At 54.5% G+C, this 21,224-nt stretch overlaps 2 protein-coding genes across 3 annotated transcripts in view; both read right to left on the reverse strand.

Moving 5' to 3' along the window:
- Positions 1 to 21,224, reverse strand: part of LOC115408444 (natural resistance-associated macrophage protein 2-like) — a 918,259-nt gene that overhangs the window by 621,309 nt on the left and 275,726 nt on the right. The gene's annotated exons all lie outside the window — the stretch shown is intronic.
- The window catches only part of plxnb3 (plexin B3), a 64,923-nt gene that overhangs the window by 30,531 nt on the left and 13,168 nt on the right, over positions 1 to 21,224 (reverse strand). Inside the window, 1 exon segment of the mRNA XM_030119197.1 lies at positions 20,925 to 21,018. The gene's annotated coding sequence lies outside the window, so the exon portion shown is untranslated.

Below are 21,224 nucleotides of genomic sequence, written 5' to 3' on the forward strand. Positions count from 1 at the left end.
CCAGCAGGCTGCGCTTCTGTCCGTCCTCCGTCCTCCGTCCTCCGTCCTCCGTCCTCAGAGCGCCGGACCTCTGTCTTCGCTCCACTGTGGGAGGAAGCTGGAACCATGAAGCCCCTGGACCTGGTCCAGACCCTGGTCCTGGAGCTGGTCCTGATCCTGGTCCTGATCCTGGTCCGGGAGCTGGTGCTGGTTATGATCCTGGTCCAGACCCTGGTCCTGGTGCCGGTGCTGGTCCTGATCCTGGTCCTGATCCTGGTGCTGGTTATGATCCTGGTCCTGATTCTGATCCTGGTCCTGGAGCTGGAGCTGGTCCTGATCCTGGTCCTGATCCTGGTCCTGATCCTGGTCCTGGAGCTGGCCCTGATCCTGGTCCTGATCCTGGTCCTGATCCTGGTCCTGATCCTGGTCCTGATCCTGGTCCTGGAGCTGGTCCTGATCCTGATCCTGGTGCTTGTCCTGGTCCTGGTCCTGATCCTGATCCTGATCCTGGTGCTGCTGCTGGTCCTGGTCCTGGTCCTGATCCTGATCCTGGTCCTCCTTCTCCTCAACGGATTTTATTTTCCTGCTTCTCGTTTTTTACACATCAGACTCAAACTGTAGTGAGTTGCCTGTAGCGGCGTCGCCATGGCAACAGGCCTGTTTCCTCGGCAACGCTGCGCCGACCCGAGCCTCTGGAGACCGAGGGGTGTTTTCACATCTCACACTATCTAGAAGTTTGTTGGAGTGTTCACAGACGGTGGTCTGCTCCTGAGCCAGGAATTTCAACCTGCAGCCACTTCCTGGTCCCACAGGAAGCGCTAGATCCTTCCACTTCCTGTGGGAACAGGAAGTGGAAGAATCCAGAGCTGCAGTCATGTTGAAGCGCTTCCTCAAAAATCCCATAACCTCACATCTTCATCGAGTGTGTGTGTGTGTGTGTGTGTGTGTGTGTGTGTGTGTGTGTGTGTGTATACAGAAGAGACAGATTGTGAGTAGGACTCAGACTCTGGTTCTGGTCCCGGGTAGGGATTCCTGGTCACAACTTTAAAAAACACAATCCGACACACCAGTGCACTGGTTTAATCAGCAGAACCTGCCAGAACCGGCCCACAGAGCCCAGAACCGGCTCAAACCGGCCAGAACCAGCCAGAACCGGTTCAAGCCAACCATGAACCGGCCCGCTGCCCTCCTCCTGTGGGCCTCATCCACAGAATGCTGGATGCAGTTTGATGATATTGATCCCAGAGGCAGCACCGCCCGGACGCCGGGCTGCTGGTTCAAATCCCTCCTGCCCTCAGCCCAGGAGCCGCAGACTGAAGTCCAAGACAGAACTAGGCTCAGCTGGTTCCTTCTGGTCCTTCTGGTTTTGCCGTCATGCAGTGAGACTGAGGGGCGTTGTTACAGGAAGTGACCTCAGTCTACTTCCTGTTCGACTCTTTTCAGCAACTTTCAGCTTCAATTCAGCTTCGGAGAAAATGTAGAAATGATCTCAGAGTTTTACAGGAGCACAAAACACCATTCTGCCTCGATCTCTCTCTCCCTCTCTCTCTCTGTCTTTTTCTCTCTCTCTCTCCCTCCTTCACTCTATTTCCCTCTCTCTCTCTCAGTCTGAGTTGGGCTCGCTCGCCCTTCCCTCCTGTGAGCCAAACTCTAAAGGAACACTCACTGTTTAACTCGCCCTGGTGCATGCTGGGAAACACCCAGAGAGGCCTCAGGACACACACACACACACACACACACACACACACACACACACACACACACTCTTCAACATTTCCATGGTAATACTGCACATCCTCACGCAGTCAGTCTGTATGCTAATGCCTTCAGTCAGCTGATGGAGGGAGTTCATCTATAATTCATGCATCAGCAAGGGGGGGGGGGGGGGGCAGAAAGTAAAGCGAGTAGTGAAGTTGGAAGAAAGACAGCGAGGTTATAGGAAGGACAGAAGAAGGGGAACGGAGTGGAGGAGGAGTGGAGGTGTGGAGAGAGCCGGAGGCAACGGAGCGTTCCAGTCAGAAATGAGGAAAAAGACTCGAGAAGAAATTCCTGTTTGATCTCCTGAATTCAGATCAGCGCTCAGCGTGAGACACTCCGGCGCTCCACTGCCACCTGCAGACACAGCTGAGGGCGAAGGAAACCCACGCTCAGACCCGTTCACCTGCAGACACAGCTGAGGGCGAAGGAAACCCACGCTCAGACCTGTTCACCTGCAGACACAGCTGAGGGCGAAGGAAACCCACGCTCAGACCCGTTCACCTGCAGACACAGCTGAGGGCGAAGGAAACCCACCTCAGACCCGTTCACCTGCAGACACAACTGAGGGCGAAGGAAGCCCACGCTCAGACCCGATCACCTGCAGACACAGCTGAGGGCGAAGGAAGCCCACGCTCAGACCCGATCACCTGCAGACACAGCTGAGGGCGAAGGAAACCCACACTCAGACCCGTTCACCTGCAGACACAACTGAGGGCGAAGGAAGCCCACACTCAGACCCGTTCACCTGCAGACACAACTGAGGGCGAAGGAAGCCCATGCTCAGACCCGATCACCTGCAGACACAGCTGAGGGCGAAGGAAGCCCACACTCAGACCCGTTCACCTGCAGACACAACTGAGGGCGAAGGAAGCCCATGCTCAGACCCGATCACCTGCAGACACAACTGAGGGCGAAGGAAGCCCATGCTTGGACTTCCAGTGAAAACTAAAGGCCTTCGTATGCTTCTGCGTCGCAGAACCTACGCCGTCGACGCAGCCCCTACGCTACGGCTTGACACGCACCTCCCAAAAATCCTAACCATGCGTCATGTCGACGCGTGGTGACGTGAACGTCGAGGGCTGTGATTGGTCCGCTCAGAACGTAGTTTCCGGGTCTTTACGTAATATCGTCCTCGAGTGGTTTAACGGTCGGACGGACCACCTCCGCAAACGCCTCCTGCGTCGCCTGCGCAACAACAACTGGAGTCACGTCGTCTGCTGTTCCACCGAGGAGCTGCAGCTCCACACAGCCGCCCCGTCGCCACTGCTTCCTCTGACTGACCGGAAGAGAAGCCACAGAGCGCCAAGAGCCTCCCACGAACAAACCAAGACTGGAACCGCAGAGGAGGCCGTTCCCCCGACGCAGAAGCAAGATGTGCTCAGTGCCGGCGAAGGAACGGACAGGCCTAAGTCAGGCTTAAGAGGTCAGACCCTGTCCTGGACTCTGTGGAACCACATCCCCCTCTGTGGACCCCCTCTACTGGACCCTCTACTGGACCCTCTACTGGACACTCTACTGGACCCTATACTGGACCCTCTAGTGGACCCTCTAGTGGACCTTCTACTGGACCCTCTACTGGAACCTCTAGTGGACCCTCTAGTGGACCCTCTACTGGACCCTCTGGTGGACCCTCTAGTGGACCCTCTACTGGACCCTCTAGTGGACCCTCTAGTGGACCCTCTACTGGACCCTCTAGTGGACCCTCTACTGGACCCTCTACTGGACCCTCTAGTGGACCCTCTACTGGACCCTCTAGTGGACCCTCTAGTGGACCTTCTACTGGACCCTCTACTGGAACCTCTAGTGGACCCTCCACTGGACCCTCTAGTGGACCCTCTACTGGACCCTCTACTGGACCCTCTAGTGGACCCTCTACTGGACCCTCTACTGGACCCTCTAGTGGACCCTCTACTGGACCCTCTAGTGGACCCTCTAGTGGACCTTCTACTGGACCCTCTACTGGAACCTCTAGTGGACCCTCCACTGGACCCTCTAGTGGACCCTCTACTGGACCCTCTAGTGGACCCTCTACTGGACCCTCTAGTGGACCCTCTAGTGGACCCTCTACTGGACCTTCTACTGGACCCTCTACTGGACCCTCTAGTGGACCCTCTACTGGACCCTCTAGTGGACCCTCTAGTGGACCCTCTACTGGACCCTCTACTGGACCCTTCTTCCAGGAGTTCCGGAACTAAGTTGCCCAGGGCAGCAGGACCATGTGACATGATGGACCTCCAGGTCCCGTCCTGTGATTGGCTGTCGTGGGATTGGCGCCGTCCCAGCTGGTAACCGTGGCAACAGGCCGATGCTGCGGTTCAGTCTGCTAATCGCAGCAGTTTGAGCTTCACTCCTCTTTTGTTCCCGCCTCTCTCTCTCTCTCTCTCTTCCTCGGCACCCCCCTCATCCCCCCATCCGCGACTCCCCCCCTTTTCAATTTTCTGCTGGGTCTGCTCCTCTCTCGCCCCCTCCTCTTTCTCTCTGTATGTAAATGAAGGACAGGCTGCTTTCAACACAGTGAGGTGATGATTACAGGCTGCCTTACCTCAGGCACGCACACACACACACACACACACACACACACACACACACACACACACACACACACACACACACACACACACACACCCTCATATCATCACTGCTGACTCTCACACTCACTCTTCAAAGAGACGACACATTCATGCACACACACATTCAGGCAGATGTGTGTATGTAGTTAAATTTCTTTGTCCTTATCCCCCCCCCCCCCCCCCCCCCCCCCCGTCCCCCCGCCCCCCTCGGAGTCGGTACCTGTCCTACTTTCAGCTGAGGAGCCTTGGAGCCAGGCACAGTGCCTGGCACAGCTCAGCACGGTTCGATTCCCCGTCAGAGCTCCAGTGGTTTCACCTGCAGCTCCACGTGTCGCATCGTAAACAGAAAACAGCCGTCTGTGTCAGCGTCACTCCGCCTGTAGGCCGAACAGCTGTTCACACCGGGACCCGGGTGTGAGACTGGGTAAAGTCTCACATCTAAAGACTGGTCTCCAGACTAAAGACCGGCCTGCAGATTAAAGACTGACCTCCAGACTAAAGACTGGTCATAAGACTAAAGACTGGTCATAAGACTAAAGACCTGCCTGCAGACTAAAGACTGGTCATAAGACTAAAGACTGGTCATAAGACTAAAGACCGGCTGATTGAGACTTTTAAATGTTTGATTTGATTCTTTCAGGAAAACGTCAGATTCTAGTTTTATTCTGAAAATATTTCATAACAAACTTCAAGCAATGATGCCACAAAAATCCAGAAAGAGACACAGCGCTTCTGTACACACACACACACACACACACACACACACACACACACACACACACACACACACACACACACACACACACACACACACGTTGGGTTTCCCACTCTTTTGGGGACATTCCATTGACTCCCATTCATTTCTAACCCCTAACCCTGACCCTGACCCTGACCCTGACCCTGACCCTGACCCACACCAAAACAAAGCGTAGCCCTAAAGAAATGTTTTTGCACTTTTACTTTTTTCAGTAACAACAACATGGTCAAGAAAACACTGTTTCTCCTACTTAGGACCGGAAAAAGGTCCCACAAGGCACGTCGTTCCACGTTTTGCTATCCTTGTGGGGACATTTGGCCCCGACAAGGATAGAAATACGAGAACGCACACACACACACACACACACACACACACACACACACACACACACACACACACACAGTCTCTCTCACACACACACACACAGTCTCACACACGCGCGCACACACACACACACACAGTCTCTCACACACGCACACACACACACAGAGTCTCACACGCGCGCGCACGCACACACACACACACACACACACACACACACACACACACACACACACACACACACACGTTTGTACAGCTATATGTTGTGAGGACATTCATTGACATAATGCATTTCCAGCCCCGAACCCTAACCATCAAAAATTAATGCCTAACCCTAAACCAGACCCTAAACCTGACCTAAACCTGACTGTAACCCTGACCCAGACCCTAAACCTGACCTAAACCTGACTGTAACCCTGACCCAGACCCTAAACCTGACCTAAACCTGACTGTAACCCTGACCCAGACCCTAAACCTGACCTAAACCTGACTGTAACCCTGAACCAGACCCTAAACCTGACCTAAACCTGACTGTAACCCTGAACCACACCCTAAACCTGACCTAAACCTGACTGTAACCCTGAACCAGACCCTAAACCTGACCTAAACCTGACTGTAACCCTGAACCAGACCCTAAACCTGACCTAAACCTGACTGTAACCCTGAACCAGACCCTAAACCTGACCTAAACCTGACTGTAACCCTGAACCAGACCCTAAACCTGACCTAAACCTGACTGTAACCCTAAACCAGACCCTAAACCTGACCTAAACCTGACTGTAACCCTGAACCAGACCCTAAACCTGACCTAAACCTGACTGTAACCCTGAACCACACCCTAAACCTGACCTAAACCTGACTGTAACCCTGAACCAGACCCTAAACCTGACCTAAACCTGACTGTAACCCTGAACCAGACCCTAAACCTGACCTAAACCTGACTGTAACCCTGAACCAGACCCTAAACCTGACCTAAACCTGACTGTAACCCTGACCCAGACCCTAAACCTGACCTAAACCTGACTGTAACCCTGAACCAGACCCTAAACCTGACCTAAACCTGACTGTGACCCTGAACCAGAAATCATGTCTGAACCTCAAAAAGGCCAAAAAAGACCCATCGAATAGTGAGGACCAGCAAGAATGTCCTCACTTTCCAAAAATTGTCCTCACTTGTAAGGTTAAAAACCCAATGTCCTCACAAAAGGTCCTCACAACATATAGCTGTACAAGTACACACACACACACACACACACACACACACACACACACACACACACACACACACACACACACACACACATACAAAAACACACACACACACACACACACACACACAGTCACACACACAAAAACACACACACACACAGTCACAGTCACACACACACACACACACACACACACACACACACACACAGTCTAACACACACACACACACACACACACACACACACACACAGTCACACACACACACATACACAGTGCTTTCACCTCTGCGTTTGTTTGGCCTTCTGAGTTTTTCCTTTCCGTCTTTGTCTCTCTTCTGTTTTTCCTGCTTCAGGATTATTTTGCTGCCTGTTCAGCTTTATTATACAGGCACACACACACACACACACACACACACACACACACACACACACACACACACACACACACACACACACACACACACACGCCCCTGGTGAGCTCATGAATATCTCCCGGCGTTCGCTGACACAGGGACGGTTTGATATCATCGAGGTTGTGTGACGACTGTGACACACACACAAACACACACTCTTTAAATCCCAGTGGGACGTGTGTGTTTGTGTGTGTGTGTGTGTGTGTGTGTGTGTGTGTGTGTGTGTGAGAGAGAGAGAGAGACTTATGGATGGTGTCAGCGGTTGTCACAAGAAATAAAAAAGTAATTTCCAAACAGACGGAATTTCCTCCCGTCTGACTCAGACAGTAGACGGCCTTCATCATCATCATCATCATCATCATCATCATGATCCTCACATCCTCATCATCATCATCACCATCCTCATCACCATGATCACCACCATCATCATTCTCATCCTCCTCATCTTCACCGTCCTAGGAGGTCATTAATTTGTCGCCATGGTAACGAGCCTCACGGGACACAACCAGCTGTTTAAGCGTCAGGCTGGAGGAGCAGCTGTGGGAGTTCAGGGAGGAGAGCAGGAGAGAGATCACAGTCCAGAGAGGATCCAGTCCTGAGGGGATCCAGTCCTGAGGGGATCTAGTCCAGAGAGGATCCCGTCCTGAGGGGATCAAGTCCTGAGGGGATCCAGTCCAGAGAGGCTCCCGCCCTGAGGAGATCCAGTCCAGAGAGGATCCTGTCCTGAGGAGATCCAGTCCAGAGAGGATCCCATTCTGAGGGGATCCAGTCCTGAGGGGATCCATCCTGAGGGGATCCAGTCCAGAGCAGCTCCAGTCCAGAGGGGATCCCGTCCTGAGGAGATCCAGTCCAGAGAGGATCCAGTCCTGAGGAGATCCAGTCCAGAGAGGCTCCTGCCCTGAGGAGATCCAGTCCAGAGAGGATCCTGTCTTGAGGAGATCAAGTCCAGAGAGGATCCCATTCTGAGGGGATCCAGTCCTGAGGGGATCCATCCTGAGGGGATCCAGTCCAGAGCAGCTCCAGTCCAGAGGGGATCCCGTCCTGAGAGGATCCAGTCCATAGAGGATCCAGTCCAGAGAGGATCCAGTCCTGAGGAGATCCAGTCCAGAGAGGATCCCACCCTGAGGAGATCCAGTCCAGAGAGGATCCCGTCCTGAGGGGATAAAGTCCTGAGGGGATCCAGTCCAGAGGAGCTCCAGTCCTGATCGGATCCAGTCCTGAGGGGATCCAGTCCAGAGGGGCTCAAGTCCAGAGAGGATCCCATCCTGAGGGGATCCAGTCCAGAGAGGATCCTGTCCTGAGGAGATCCAGTCCTGAGGAGATCCAGTCCTGAGGGGATCCAGTCCTGAGGGGCTCCAGTCCAGAGAGGATCCCGTCCTGAGGGGATCAAGTCCTGAGGGGATCCAGTCCAGAGAGGATCCCGTCCTGAGGAGATCCAGTCCAGAGAGGATCCCATTCTGAGGGGATCCAGTCCAGAGGGGATCCCGTCCTGAGGGAATCCAGTCCAGAGAGGATCCCGTCCTGAGGAGATCCAGTCCAGAGAGGATCCCGTCCTGAGGGGATCCAGTCCAGAGAGGATCCCATCCTGAGGGGATCCAGTCCTGAGGGGATCCAGTCCAGAGGAGCTCCAGTCCTGAGGGGATCCTGTCCTGAGGGGATCCAGTCCTGAGGGGCTCCAGTCCAGAGAGGATCCCATCCTGAGAGGATCTCGTCCTGAGGAGATCCAGTCCAGAGAGGATCCAGTCCAGAGGGGATCCAGTCCAGAGAGGATCCTGTCCAGAGAGGATCCAGTCCAGAGGGGATCCTGTCCAGAGGGGATGTGGAGCAGCTGGAGAACGGTTCCTGCTGGAGACTCAGGGTTCTATTTTTCATGAAGGGCTGAAGTGCTGCCCTGTGGAGGCCACGCCCCTACGGAGGCCACGCCCCTTTATTAGTGCTTCTATTTTTGACTTTATTGTCGGAGTTGAAAGCTGTAAAAGTTCCACCGCAGACGTGAATCATGGGAACCGCAGGAACCGTTCCAGACAGGAGAAACCAGAGAAGCTCAGTGACGTTCTGCAGCTCAGACTGAGGTTCTACTGGGTTCTAGTGGAGTTCAGACTGAGGTTCTACTGGGTTCTAGTGGAGTTCAGACTGAGGTTCTACTGGGTTCTAGTGGAGTTCAGACTGAGGTTCTACTGGGTTCTAGTGGAGTTCAGACTAAGGTTCTACTGGGTTCTAGTGGAGTTCAGACTAAGGTTCTACTGGAGCTCCAGAACCACCGGCTCACTCATCTTCCTCCTCCCTCTCTGAGGTTCTCTGGTTCTCCGGTTCTCCGATTCTCTCTGGTTCTCTGGTTGTCTCAGGTTCTTCACTTCTCTATGGTTCTCTCTGGTTCTCTCAGGTTCTCCGGTTCTCTCAGATTCTCTCAGGTTCTCTGGTTCTCTCCGGTTCCCTCAGATTCTCTCCATTCTCTCAGGTTCTCTCAGGTTCCCTCAGGTTCTCTGGTTCACTGGTTCTCAGGTTCTCTCAGGTTCTCTCAGGTTCTCTCTGGTTCTCTCAGGTTCTGACTGGTTCTCTCAGGTTCTCTCAGGTTCTCTGGTTCTCTCAGGTTCTGACTGGTTCTCTCAGGTTCTCTCAGGTTCTCTCAGGTTCTGTCTGGTTCTCTCAGGTTCTGACTGGTTCTCTCAGGTTCTCTCAGGTTCTCAGGTTCTCTCAGGTTCTCTGGTTCTCTCAGGTTCTGACTGGTTCTCTCAGGTTCTCTCAGGTTCTCTCAGGTTCTCTCTGGTTCTGTCTGGTTCTCTCAGGTTCTGTCTGGTTCTCTCAGGTTCTGTCTGGTTCTCTCAGGTTCTGACTGGTTCTCTCAGGTTCTCTCTGGTTCTCTCAGGTTCTGTCTGGTTCTCTCAGGTTCTCTCAGGTTCTCTCTGGTTCTCTCAGGTTCTGACTGGTTCTCTCAGGTTCTCTCAGGTTCTGTCTGGTTCTCTCAGGTTCTCTCAGGTTCTCTCAGGTTCTCAGGTTCTGTCTGGTTCTCTCAGGTTCTCTCAGGTTCTCTCAGGTTCTCAGGTTCTGTCTGGTTCTCTCAGGTTCTCTCAGGTTCTGTCTGGTTCTCTCAGGTTCTCTCAGGTTCTCTCAGGTTCTCTCAGGTTCTCAGGTTCTGTCTGGTTCTCTCAGGTTCTCTCAGGTTCTGTCTGGTTCTCTCAGGTTCTCCTCTGCAGCAGCGGCTGTTCTGACTCAAACCTCCTCAAACTGAATACTGATCACTGGAAACATGAAATATTAATAACTTCAAGACTTTGATACTCCAACTGTAACACACACACACACACACACACACACACACACACACACACACACTGTCAGGCACACATGCAGCAGATGTATGTGTGTGTGTGTGTGTGTGTTTGCAGGCAATGTGTGAACAAGTGTGTGGAGGTGATGGGCATTAATGATATTGAAGCTAATTCCATCACTGCCTATGAGTGTGTTTCAATGAGAGAGAGTGTGTGTGTGTGTGTGTGTGTGTGTGTGTGTGTGTGTGTGTGTGTGTGTGTGTGTGTGTGTGTGTGTGTGTGTGTGTGTGTGTGAGAATGTTTTTTCGCTGCAGCCTCCTCTCCAATTAGTCAGCTGCGTAACTGGTGTTGATCGGTGGGGCTCACATGGTGGAGTTTACCCTCCTCCTCCACCTGCAGTCTGTCTCGTCATCCACACAGCGAGCCCCCCCACCCTCAGGCTTCCTCCACCCCCATCCCCAGCTCCACCCTCCACTCGGCCCCCATCGGGTCACATGCTGACCCCCAGGCTATCGGCGGCCCCCCAGGATGGAGTCCAGCTGGGACCCGGGCCTGCCGCGCTCCGATTGGCTGGACTGACCTGCAGGTGCTCCATTGACCCGCCCCCTCCGCTGAAGCGGCGCTGGGCGGATGAAGCCGTCGTCATGACGACAAACACAAGAGACAGCCTACAACAGCTGGATGGAGACAAGGAGGAGACAGGGAATCGAACCGGCAACTGTCTGCAGTAGGATGAGGAGGAGGGGAGGAGGTGTAGTTATGTTAGAGCAACCCCCCCGCCTCCACCCCCTCCACCCCCTCCACCCCCCCCCCCCCCCCCCCCCCCCCCCCCCTCCACCCCGAGGCGTGAAGCAGCTCCACTATGTGTTTATGAGAGCTGAGTTTTTACAAGATTATAACAAGGCTTTGAAGAGAGGGTGGAGGAGAGGGGAGGGGAGGGTGGAGGGGAGGGGAGGGGAGGGTGGAGGGGAGGGTGGAGGGGGTCTGAAGTTTAATGAACACAAAAATGAAGGATCCTTTAAGAATCTTGTGTCGATGCAGAAACACAATAGTACAGCGTACCTCCTCTCCTCCTCTTCCTCCTCCTCTCCTCCTCCCCTCCTCTTCCTCCTCCTCTTCCTCCTGCTCTTCCTCTTCCTCCTCCTCCTCCTCTCCTCCTCCTCTTCTCCTCCTCCTCCTCCTCTTTCTACTTCTGACAGGTTCTGGGTTCATCAGCCTCCAACTTCACTACACTACAGTGTTCTGGGACTTGGTTTCCATGACGACACTGCCTCCAGTAACTCCTGGTCCTGATCCTGAACACTCCTGAACTCCCCTGAACACTCCTTAACACTCTTAAACACCACTGAACACCCTGAACACTCCTGAATACCCCTGAACACCCCTGAACACTCTTGAACACTCCTGAACACCCCTGAACACCCCTGAACACTCTTGAACACTCCTGAACACCCCTGAAGACTCCTGAAGACTGATGACGCTGGGGAGATTCCACGTCCACTAAATGAAATGGGCGGAGAACAAACCAGACTGGAACCACTCTCTAGAAGAGCTGAAACGTCACATGAAAGGTTCGCTGACATTGAAAACTTAAAGCAGTGAAGACGACGGCTCTCATGGAGAAACTCTGCTCCGTCTGGTCATCAGGAAATCCCGGTCCGCTGTTTCCTCTGCGCTGGCGGCAGAGCGGACACTTCTGACTGTAATGACAGGTGTGAACGGAGTGTCTGAAAGCTTGGTGTTCGTTTGTACTGTTTGTCGTCTTCATAAAAGAAAAAAAAACTCCTGAAGACTGATGAACACTCCTGAACACTCTTAAACATTGATGAACACTCCTGAACACTCCTAAAGACTGATGAACACTCCTGAACACCCCTGAACACGATGAACACTCCTGAGCACTACTTAACACTCCTGAACACTCCCACCTTACCCAAAACCTAATCCTGGTTCTGAGCCCAAAATCTTAAACCTCACAAAGGTTTGTTGAAAAGTGACGACCGACTACCTCATTCACACATTCACACACGCACACACACACATATACACGCACACACACACACAGGCTTTAACTCATGGAACTAGTTGTGACCGGGTTTTTTCGCGCTGGCTGAACATAGCTTCACGTCCTCTCAGTTGTCTGGAGGAATGTTTCACCCTCCGCTCGGTGACCTCTCACCCTCTCACCCTCTCACCCTCTCACAGCTGGATTCACTCATTAGAGCAGCAGGTGTGAGACTCCGCCTCCAGCTGTTGCCAACATCTGGATGCACACAGGCACCGGGGGGTCTTAATGTTGTGGCTGATCGGCGTCTGGACAGACAGACAGTCTGATAGGTGAAGGGTCCGGGGAAGCCCCGCCCCCCTGCTGGGAGAGGACAGGCTGCAGCCGCTCCACCTGCACCTCCGGCAGCACACCTCCATCCTCCACCTGCACCTCCTCCTCCTCCTCCTCCTCTTCCTCCTCCTCCTCCTCCTCCTCCTCCTCCTCCAGCAGAGACCCTTCACTCTGAGGTTTTATTCAAAAAACAAACTGAGGCTGCTGATTCCTGCTCATTCAGGGAGAGACGCCCTGATTCGCGCGCACGCACGCACGCACGCACGCACGCACACACACACACACACACACACACACACACACACACACACACACACACACACACACACACACACACACACACACACACAGAAATGAGGAGTTTCTCGTCTCTCATTCATCTCTCCATCACAGAAACCTTCATCACAATCATCATCATCATCAGCCTGGAAAACTTGTGCTCAGTCCGATCTGCTTCCCGCTCCGCTAATTAAACAGCTGTCAATCACAACGATCAGTGGACGAGAGAGAGAGAGAGAGAGAGACAGACAGACAGACAGACAGAGACAGAGAGAGAGAGAGACAGAGAGAGAGAGACTTACTTCATTCAGCTAGCACTCCGTCTTTCTTTCATCCCTCCAAAGGAAAACAGACGACAGGAGCTGAAAGAGGCTGAACACCAGGCGAGGACCGAGTGCTACCACAGACAGATGGAAAGAGAGCAGGAGAGAGGGATGACAGGAGAGAGAGAGAGAGAGAGAGAGAGAGAGAGAGAGAGAGAGAGCAGCCGGCTCGATGGCTGTAATCCCATTATACTGAACGACACATTGTTCTGAGAGGCAAGCAGAAAGGGAGCGAGGGAGGGATCCGGAGGGAATAGAGGGGGCGGGGCTTCACCGTGCACACACACAGGGGGGTGGGCGGGGCCAGAGGGGGCGGGGCCAGCTCATTCATATTTAATGAGCAGTTCTGAAGCGTGAAGTTAAAGAAAGAGAGTGAGAGTCACCACCACACCCTCTGAGCAGCAACAACCGCAGAACTACAGTCTGAAAACACTGTAGAGTCACCACCACACCCTCTGAGCAGCAACAACCGCAGAACTACAGTCTGAAAACACTGTAGAGTCACCACCACACCCTCTGAGCAGCAACAACCGCAGAACTACAGTCTGAAAACACTGTAGAGTCACCACCACACCCTCTGAGCAGCAACAACCGCAGAACTACAGTCTGAAAACACTGTAGAGTCACCACTATGCTGCGCACTGTGGACTGTAGACTGTAACATGTGGGATTTGGTGTAACATTGACACAGAGACTGTTGGAGGTCGTTCACAGCCACACATGGAGGATGACTTGGGCTTCAACAACATGACAGGACTAGTTAGTGTAGTGATCAGTCCAGTGACAGGACTAGTTAGTGTAGTGACCAGTCCGGTGACAGGACTAGTTAGTGTAGTGATCAGTCCAGTGACAGGACTAGTTAGTGTAGTGATCAGTCCAGTGACAGGACTAGTTAGTGTAGTGACCAGTCCGGTGACAGGACTAGTTATAATAGTGTAGGAGAACCTTGTTCTGACTGTTCTAACACGTGACGATGGACTCACTGAGTTACGGGTACTGATGTTAATTGGGGTTCATAAATTCTGGGAATTTTCCAAACTGGAAACTTTCCATGGGAATGATCAGGAATTTATGGGAATTAATGGCAATTTGTGGGAATTTATGGGAATAAAACAAAAATTTACAACAATGAAGGCTGGCAGGGAAACGAAATACAGCCAGGATCTCATGCTGTAGCATCGTAGCCCCCTGGAGCCACGCCCCCCGGAGGCCACGCCCCCCGGAGGCCACGCCCCCGGAGGCCACGCCCCCGGAGGCCACGCCCCCTGCATGCACCGTGCACTAATCCATCACATGACCGATTAAACCATGGAGGCCACACCCCTGGAGGCCACGCTAATGCTAGCACAGGCTAGCATTAGCATTGAGAGCTACAGTGATGCTAATGCTAGCACAGGCTAGCATTAGCATTGAGAGCTACAGCCCCGTGAAACATTCACATCAGACGGACGTGAGAGTGTGAGGAGTGTGTGAAAGGAGGAGTCTGTGAGAGTGTGTGACAGGAGTGCGTGACAGGAGTGTGTTAGAAGAGTGTTTGACAGGAGTGTGCGACAGGAGTGTGTGACAGGAGTGTGTTAGAAGAGTGTTTGACAGGAGTGCGTGACAGGAGTGTGTTAGAAGAGTGTTTGACAGGAGTGTGCGACAGGAGTGTGTGACAGGCGTACATGACGGTTGTTCTTCAGGTAAAGTTTAGAGTCTGTCCTCTGATTGGTTCACGGCTGACAGGTCACAGCAGGTGGGAGTGGCAAAGTGTTCAGGTCGTCATGGCAACCGCAGATTGTTTAATGTGATGTGAAGACAGCGCCGAGAGATATGTGTGTGTGTGTGTGTGTGTGTGTGTGTGTGGGAGCTCAGCTGGGAGTGTTTGTCCACCTCTCATCAGGAGCCTCATGCAATATTTATCTCTCACACACACACTCTTAGGGTCACACGCACTGCTGCACAGACACACACACACACACACACACACACACACACACACACACACACACACACACACACACACACACACACACACACACACACACACACACACACATCAATCAAACACAAAGGAAAAGAGAGCCTGAAGTCAGTCTGTTAACTTCTATCCTTGTGAGGACAATTCAGTTCAGGGTGAGAGTCGTGGATTAGTTTAGGTTTAGGGTGTGTGTGTGTGTGTGTGTGTGTGTGTGTGTGTGTGTGTGTGTGTGTGTGTGTGTGTGTGTGTGTGTGTGTGTGTGTGTGAAATGATGTGACTTTATATTTTTGCATTATCGTCTCAAACATTCTGACTCCTCCTCCTCACTGGTCCTGGCCCTGGCCCTGGTCCTGGTCCTGGCCCTGGTCCTGGCCCTGGTCCTGGCCCTGGTCCTGGTCCTGGCCCTGGTCCTGGCCGTGGCCCTGGCCCTGGTCCTGGCCCTGGTCCTGGCCCTGGTCCTGGCCCTGGTCCTGGCCCTGGTCCTGGCCCTGGTCCTGGCCGTGGCCCTGGTCCTGGCCGTGGCCCTGGCCCTGGTCCTGGCCGTGGTCCTGGCCCTGGTCCTGGTCCTGGCCGTGGTCCTGGCCCTGGTCCTGGCCGTGGCCCTGGCCCTGGTCCTGGTCCTGGCCGTGGTCCTGGTCCTGGCCGTGGTCCTGGCCCTGGTCCTGGCCGTGGCCCTGGCCCTGGTCCTGGTCCTGGCCGTGGTCCTGGCCCTGGCCCTGGTCCTGGTCCTGGCCGTGGCCCTGGCCCTGGCCCTGGTCCTGGTCCTGGCCGTGGCCCTGGCCCTGGTCCTGGTCCTGGCCGTGGCCCTGGCCCTGGTCCTGGTCCTGGCCGTGGTCCTGGCCGTGGCCCTGGCCCTGGCCCTGGTCCTGGTCCTGGTCCTGGTCTTCAGCCCCGGGGCTGCTGGGCTGCTGAGGCTTGGTTGGGTGGAGCTGCTGGCGGTGGAGGGGGGGCGGAGCAGGGTTCCATCTGGGTTCTCCAGCAGGGACTTAAAGCGGTTCTCGCAAAACGTGGGTCAGAAGGATCCGGAAGATGGTTGGTTGACTTCCTGCTAAGGCGCTAATGCTAGCTCCTGCTACCTGTCAGGATATCAAGTAGGCGGAGCTCCACCTCCAGAGGGCGGGGTTATTTCCCCTCATGATGTCATGAAGGGAAGATCTCTGATTGGCCAGTTTGAGCTCACATTCACTGAAAGGTGGAGGCAGGAGGTGGAGAACCAGCGGACACACACCACAGACAACACGGACAGAAGATAACGCCACTTCCTGTGGAAACAGGAGGCGGAGCGACATGAAGCTCCCAGCAGGAGGCGCCGCCGCCACCGCCGCCCCCGCCGCCGCCCCCGCCGCCGCCCCCGCCACCGCCACCCAGAGGCACTTTGTGAAGCTTCAGATCCCAAAACAACAGAAACTCAACCAACAGCCGGAACATCCGGCTGGTCCTGTGACTCCTGTTCTGGCCCGAGCCCCGCCTCCAGCATGTAAAGCCCCGCCCCCTCTCTGAGGCTCCTCCTCCAGCCTCACATCAGCTGATCAGCTGCTCCTGCAGGCACAGAGGCTCAGAGGGGATGGAGCATTCTGCGTGTGTGAGCGTGTGTGTGTGTGTGTGTGTGTGTGTGTGTGTGTGTGTGTGTGTGTGTGTGTGTGTGTGTGTGTGTGTGTGTGTGTGTGTGTTTTTCAGGTATGTGAGTCTTTCGAGCAGAAACAAAAGATGAAGGACAAATGAAGAGGCTTTGGGGGGTGGAGGAGGGTGGAGGAGGATGGAGGAGGGTGGAGGATTCAGGAAGCATGGAAAGCAGCTCGTTCGGAGGCCCAGTATTGTGTGTGTGTGTGGGGGGTGTCGGTGGGTGGAGGAGGGGGGTTAAAGGTGACAAGCCGTAATTGGAAGGAAATCTGTGTGATGGAGGGAGGCGCCGGGTCTCGAATCAAACCGACTTCATTTAAAAGAGCCACATTCCAGCAGCCCCCCTGCTGGGCGTCTGTGGTACTGCTCTGAACCGGATCAGATCGTTCCTCACAGATCCATGTTCTAATGTCAGTATGGATTCATGTTCCTCAGGAACACTGACCATAACAGCCGCAGACCAACAGCCGCAGACCAACAGCCGCAGACCAACAGCCGCAGACCAACAGTCTAAGACCAACAGCCGCAGACCAACAGCCGCAGACCAACAGTCTAAGACCAACAGCCGCAGACCAACAGCCGCAGACCAACAGTCTAAGACCAACAGCCGCAGACCAACAGCCGCAAAACAACAGTCGCAGACCAACAGCCGCAGACCAACAGTCTAAGACCAACAGCCGCAGACCAACAGCCGCAAAACAACAGTCGCAGACCAACAGCCGCAGACCAACAGTCTAAGACCAACAGCCGCAGACCAACAGCCGCAGACCAACAGTCTAAGACCAACAGCCGCAGACCAACAGCCGCAGACCAACAGTCTAAGACCAAACAGCCGCAGACCAACAGCCGCAGACCAACAGCCGCAGACCAACAGCCACAGACCAACAGTCGCAGACCAACCATGTTCTAATGTCAGTATGGATTCATGTTCTTCAACAGTCACAGACCAACAGCCGCAGACCAACAGTCACAGACCAACAGCCACAGAACAACAGCCGCAGACCAACAGTCGCAGACCAACAGTCGCAGACCAACAGCCGCAGACCAACAGCCGCAGACCAACAGCCGCAGACCAACAGTCTAAGACCAACAGCCGCAGACCAACAGTCGCAGACCAACAGCCGCAGACCAACAGTCGCAGACCAACCATGTTCTAATGTCAGTATGGATTCATGTTCTTCAACAGTCACAGACCAACAGTCGCAGACCAACAGTCACAGACCAACAGTCTATCTGGCGGTCTCTCTCTCTCTCTCTCTCTCTGATCAAATTAAAACTCACTTCTTCCTGATCTGAACAGCTGAAAAAAGCAGCGGGAGCGTTTGATGTGTTCACTGGGACACGCAGGCCGGAGCCACAAACAAAGACGCTTCTGTTTCCGCAACTCGGCCTCCAACCATCCGAGGGTCAACGACCCCGAATCACATCATCTTCCACCAATCAGCCGTCCCCGTCGGCTGCACCGCACTTCCACCGGCAAAGCAACAGCGTCAGGGAGTCTGCAGTACAGACAGCAACTGACCCCCTCACAGCAACTGACCCCCTCACAGCAACAGCAACTGACCCCCTCACAGCAACTGACCCCCTCACAGCAACTGACCCCCTCACAGCAACAGCAACTGACTCCCTCACAGCAACAGCAGCTGACCCCCTCACAGCAACTGACCCCCTCACAGCAACGGCAACTGACTCCCTCACAGCAACTGACCCCCTCACAGCAACTGACCCCCTCACAGCAACTGACCCCCTCACAGCAACAGCAACTGACTCCCTCACAGCAACAGCAACTGACCCCCTCACAGCAACTGACCCCCTCACAGCAACAGCAACTCACCCCCTCACAGCAACTGACCCCCTCACAGCAACTGACCCCCTCACAGCAACTGACCCCCTCACAGCAACAGCAACTGACTCCCTCACAGCAACAGCAACTGACCCCCTCACAGCAACTGACCCCCTCACAGCAACTGACCCCCTCACAGCAACAGCAACTGACCCCCTCACAGCAACAGCAACTGACTCCCTCACAGCAACAGCAACTGACCCCCTCACAGCAACTGACCCCCTCACAGCAACTGACCCCCTCACAGCAACTGACCCCCTCACAGCAACAGCAACTGACTCCCTCACAGCAACAGCAACTGACCCCCTCACAGCAACTGACCCCCTCACAGCAACAGCAACTGACCCCCTCACAGCAACTGACCCCCTCACAGCAACTGACCCCCTCACAGCAACTGACCCCCTCACAGCAACAGCAACTGACTCCCTCACAGCAACAGCAACTGACCCCCTCACAGCAACTGACCCCCTCACAGCAACTGACCCCCTCACAGCAACAGCAACTGACCCCCTCACAGCAACTGACCCCCTCACAGCAACTGACCACCTCACAGCAACTGACCCCCTCACAGCAACAGCAACTGACTCCCTCACAGCAACAGCAGCTGACCCCCTCACAGCAACTGACCCCCTCACAGCAACAGCAACTGACTCCCTCACAGCAACAGCAACTGACCCCCTCACAGCAACTGACCCCCTCACAGCAACAGCAACTGACCCCCTCACAGCAACTGACCCCCTCACAGCAACTGACCCCCTCACAGCAACTGACCCCCTCACAGCAACAGCAACTGACCCCCTCACAGCAACTGACCCCCTCACAGCAACTGACCCCCTCACAGCAACTGACTCCCTCACAGCAACAGCAACTGACCCCCTCACAGCAACTGACCCCCTCACAGCAACAGCAACTGACTCCCTCACAGCAACAGCAACTGACCCCCTCACAGCAACTGACCCCCTCACAGCAACTGACCCCCTCACAGCAACTGACCCCCTCACAGCAACAGCAACTGACCCCCTCACAGCAACTCACCCCCTCACAGCAACTGACCCCCTCACAGCAACAGCAACTGACTCCCTCACAGCAACAGCAACTGACCCCCTCACAGCAACTGACCCCCTCACAGCAACTGACCCCCTCACAGCAACTGACCCCCTCACAGCAACAGCAACTGACCCCCTCACAGCAACTGACCCCCTCACAGCAACTGACCCCCGCACAGCAACAGCAACTGACTCCCTCACAGCAACAGCAACTGACCCCCTCACAGCAACTGACCCCCTCACAGCAACTGACCCCCTCACAGCAACTGACCCCCTCACAGCAACTGACCCCCTCACAGCAACAGCAACTGACCCCCTCACAGCAACTGACCCCCTCACAGCAACTGACCCCCTCACAGCAACTGACTCCCTCACAGCAACAGCAACTGACCCCCTCACAGCAACTGACCCCCCCACAGCAACTGACCCCCTCACAGCAACAGCAACTGACTCCCTCACAGCAACAGCAACTGACCCCCTCACAGCAACTGACCCCCTCACAGCAACTGACCCCCTCACAGCAACTGACCCCCTCACAGCAACAGCAACTGACCCCCTCACAGCAACTGACCCCCTCACAGCAACTGACCCCCTCACAGCAACAGCAACTGACTCCCTCACAGCAACAGCAACTGACCCCCTCACAGCAACTGACCCCCTCACAGCAACTGACCCCGTCACATCAGTCAGACACAGCAGCTGAAGGCAGAAGAGCCCGGTGAAGGTTCAGGTTTAATGAAACAGGATTTTTGGCTCTTCAGGACTTTTCCTGTTTGATTGATCGAAACCCAAAATAATCTGGAGGCATGAAATCCCTGAACACACTGAGGGCTGGGTGGGGGGATGGGTGGAGTGATGGGTGGAGTGATGGGTGGAGGGGTGGGTGGAGTGATGGGTGGAGTGATGAGTGGAGGGGTGGGTGGAGTGATGGGTGGGGAGATGGGTGGAGGAACACCGGAGGGTCACAGTCGTCAGCAGCGTCACTGCCTTGTAAATTTCAGTGAACTTGGTTGGACTGCTGACATCACCGTTTGGACTGGTGACATCACCGTTTGGACTGGTGACATCACTGTTTGGACTGGTGACATCACCGTGTGACCTGCTGACATCACCGTGTGAACTGCTGACATCAGTGTTTGGACTGGTGACATCACCAGTTGCCGTGTGGAGTGTGAGGTGAGATCACCGCCGACCAGCTGGTCACCAGCCTGACTCAGGAAGAGATTAGAGCGCCACCAACCTGCTACTGTGGGCGGAGTCTGAGGCCAGATGAAGAGGAGGAAGAGGAGGATGGACAGGTGGAAGAGGGGCTGTCTTCATCAGGAGGACGTCTCCTGGAGACACAAACACATCATCAACCAGCCAGCAACGCAAAAACCTGCAGAGACAACAACCAGAGACAACAACCAGAGACAACAACCAGAGACAACAACCAGAGACAACAACCAGAGACAACAACCAGAGACAACAGCCATTTCTGGCAGAGACACCGGCCGAGCCGCCGGGAATCCTGGGAGCAAAGAACCATCTGTGATCCAGC

Source organism: Salarias fasciatus, chromosome 20, assembly GCF_902148845.1.
Source record: "Salarias fasciatus chromosome 20, fSalaFa1.1, whole genome shotgun sequence".
In the NCBI taxonomy this organism is placed as follows: Eukaryota; Metazoa; Chordata; class Actinopteri; order Blenniiformes; family Blenniidae; genus Salarias; species Salarias fasciatus.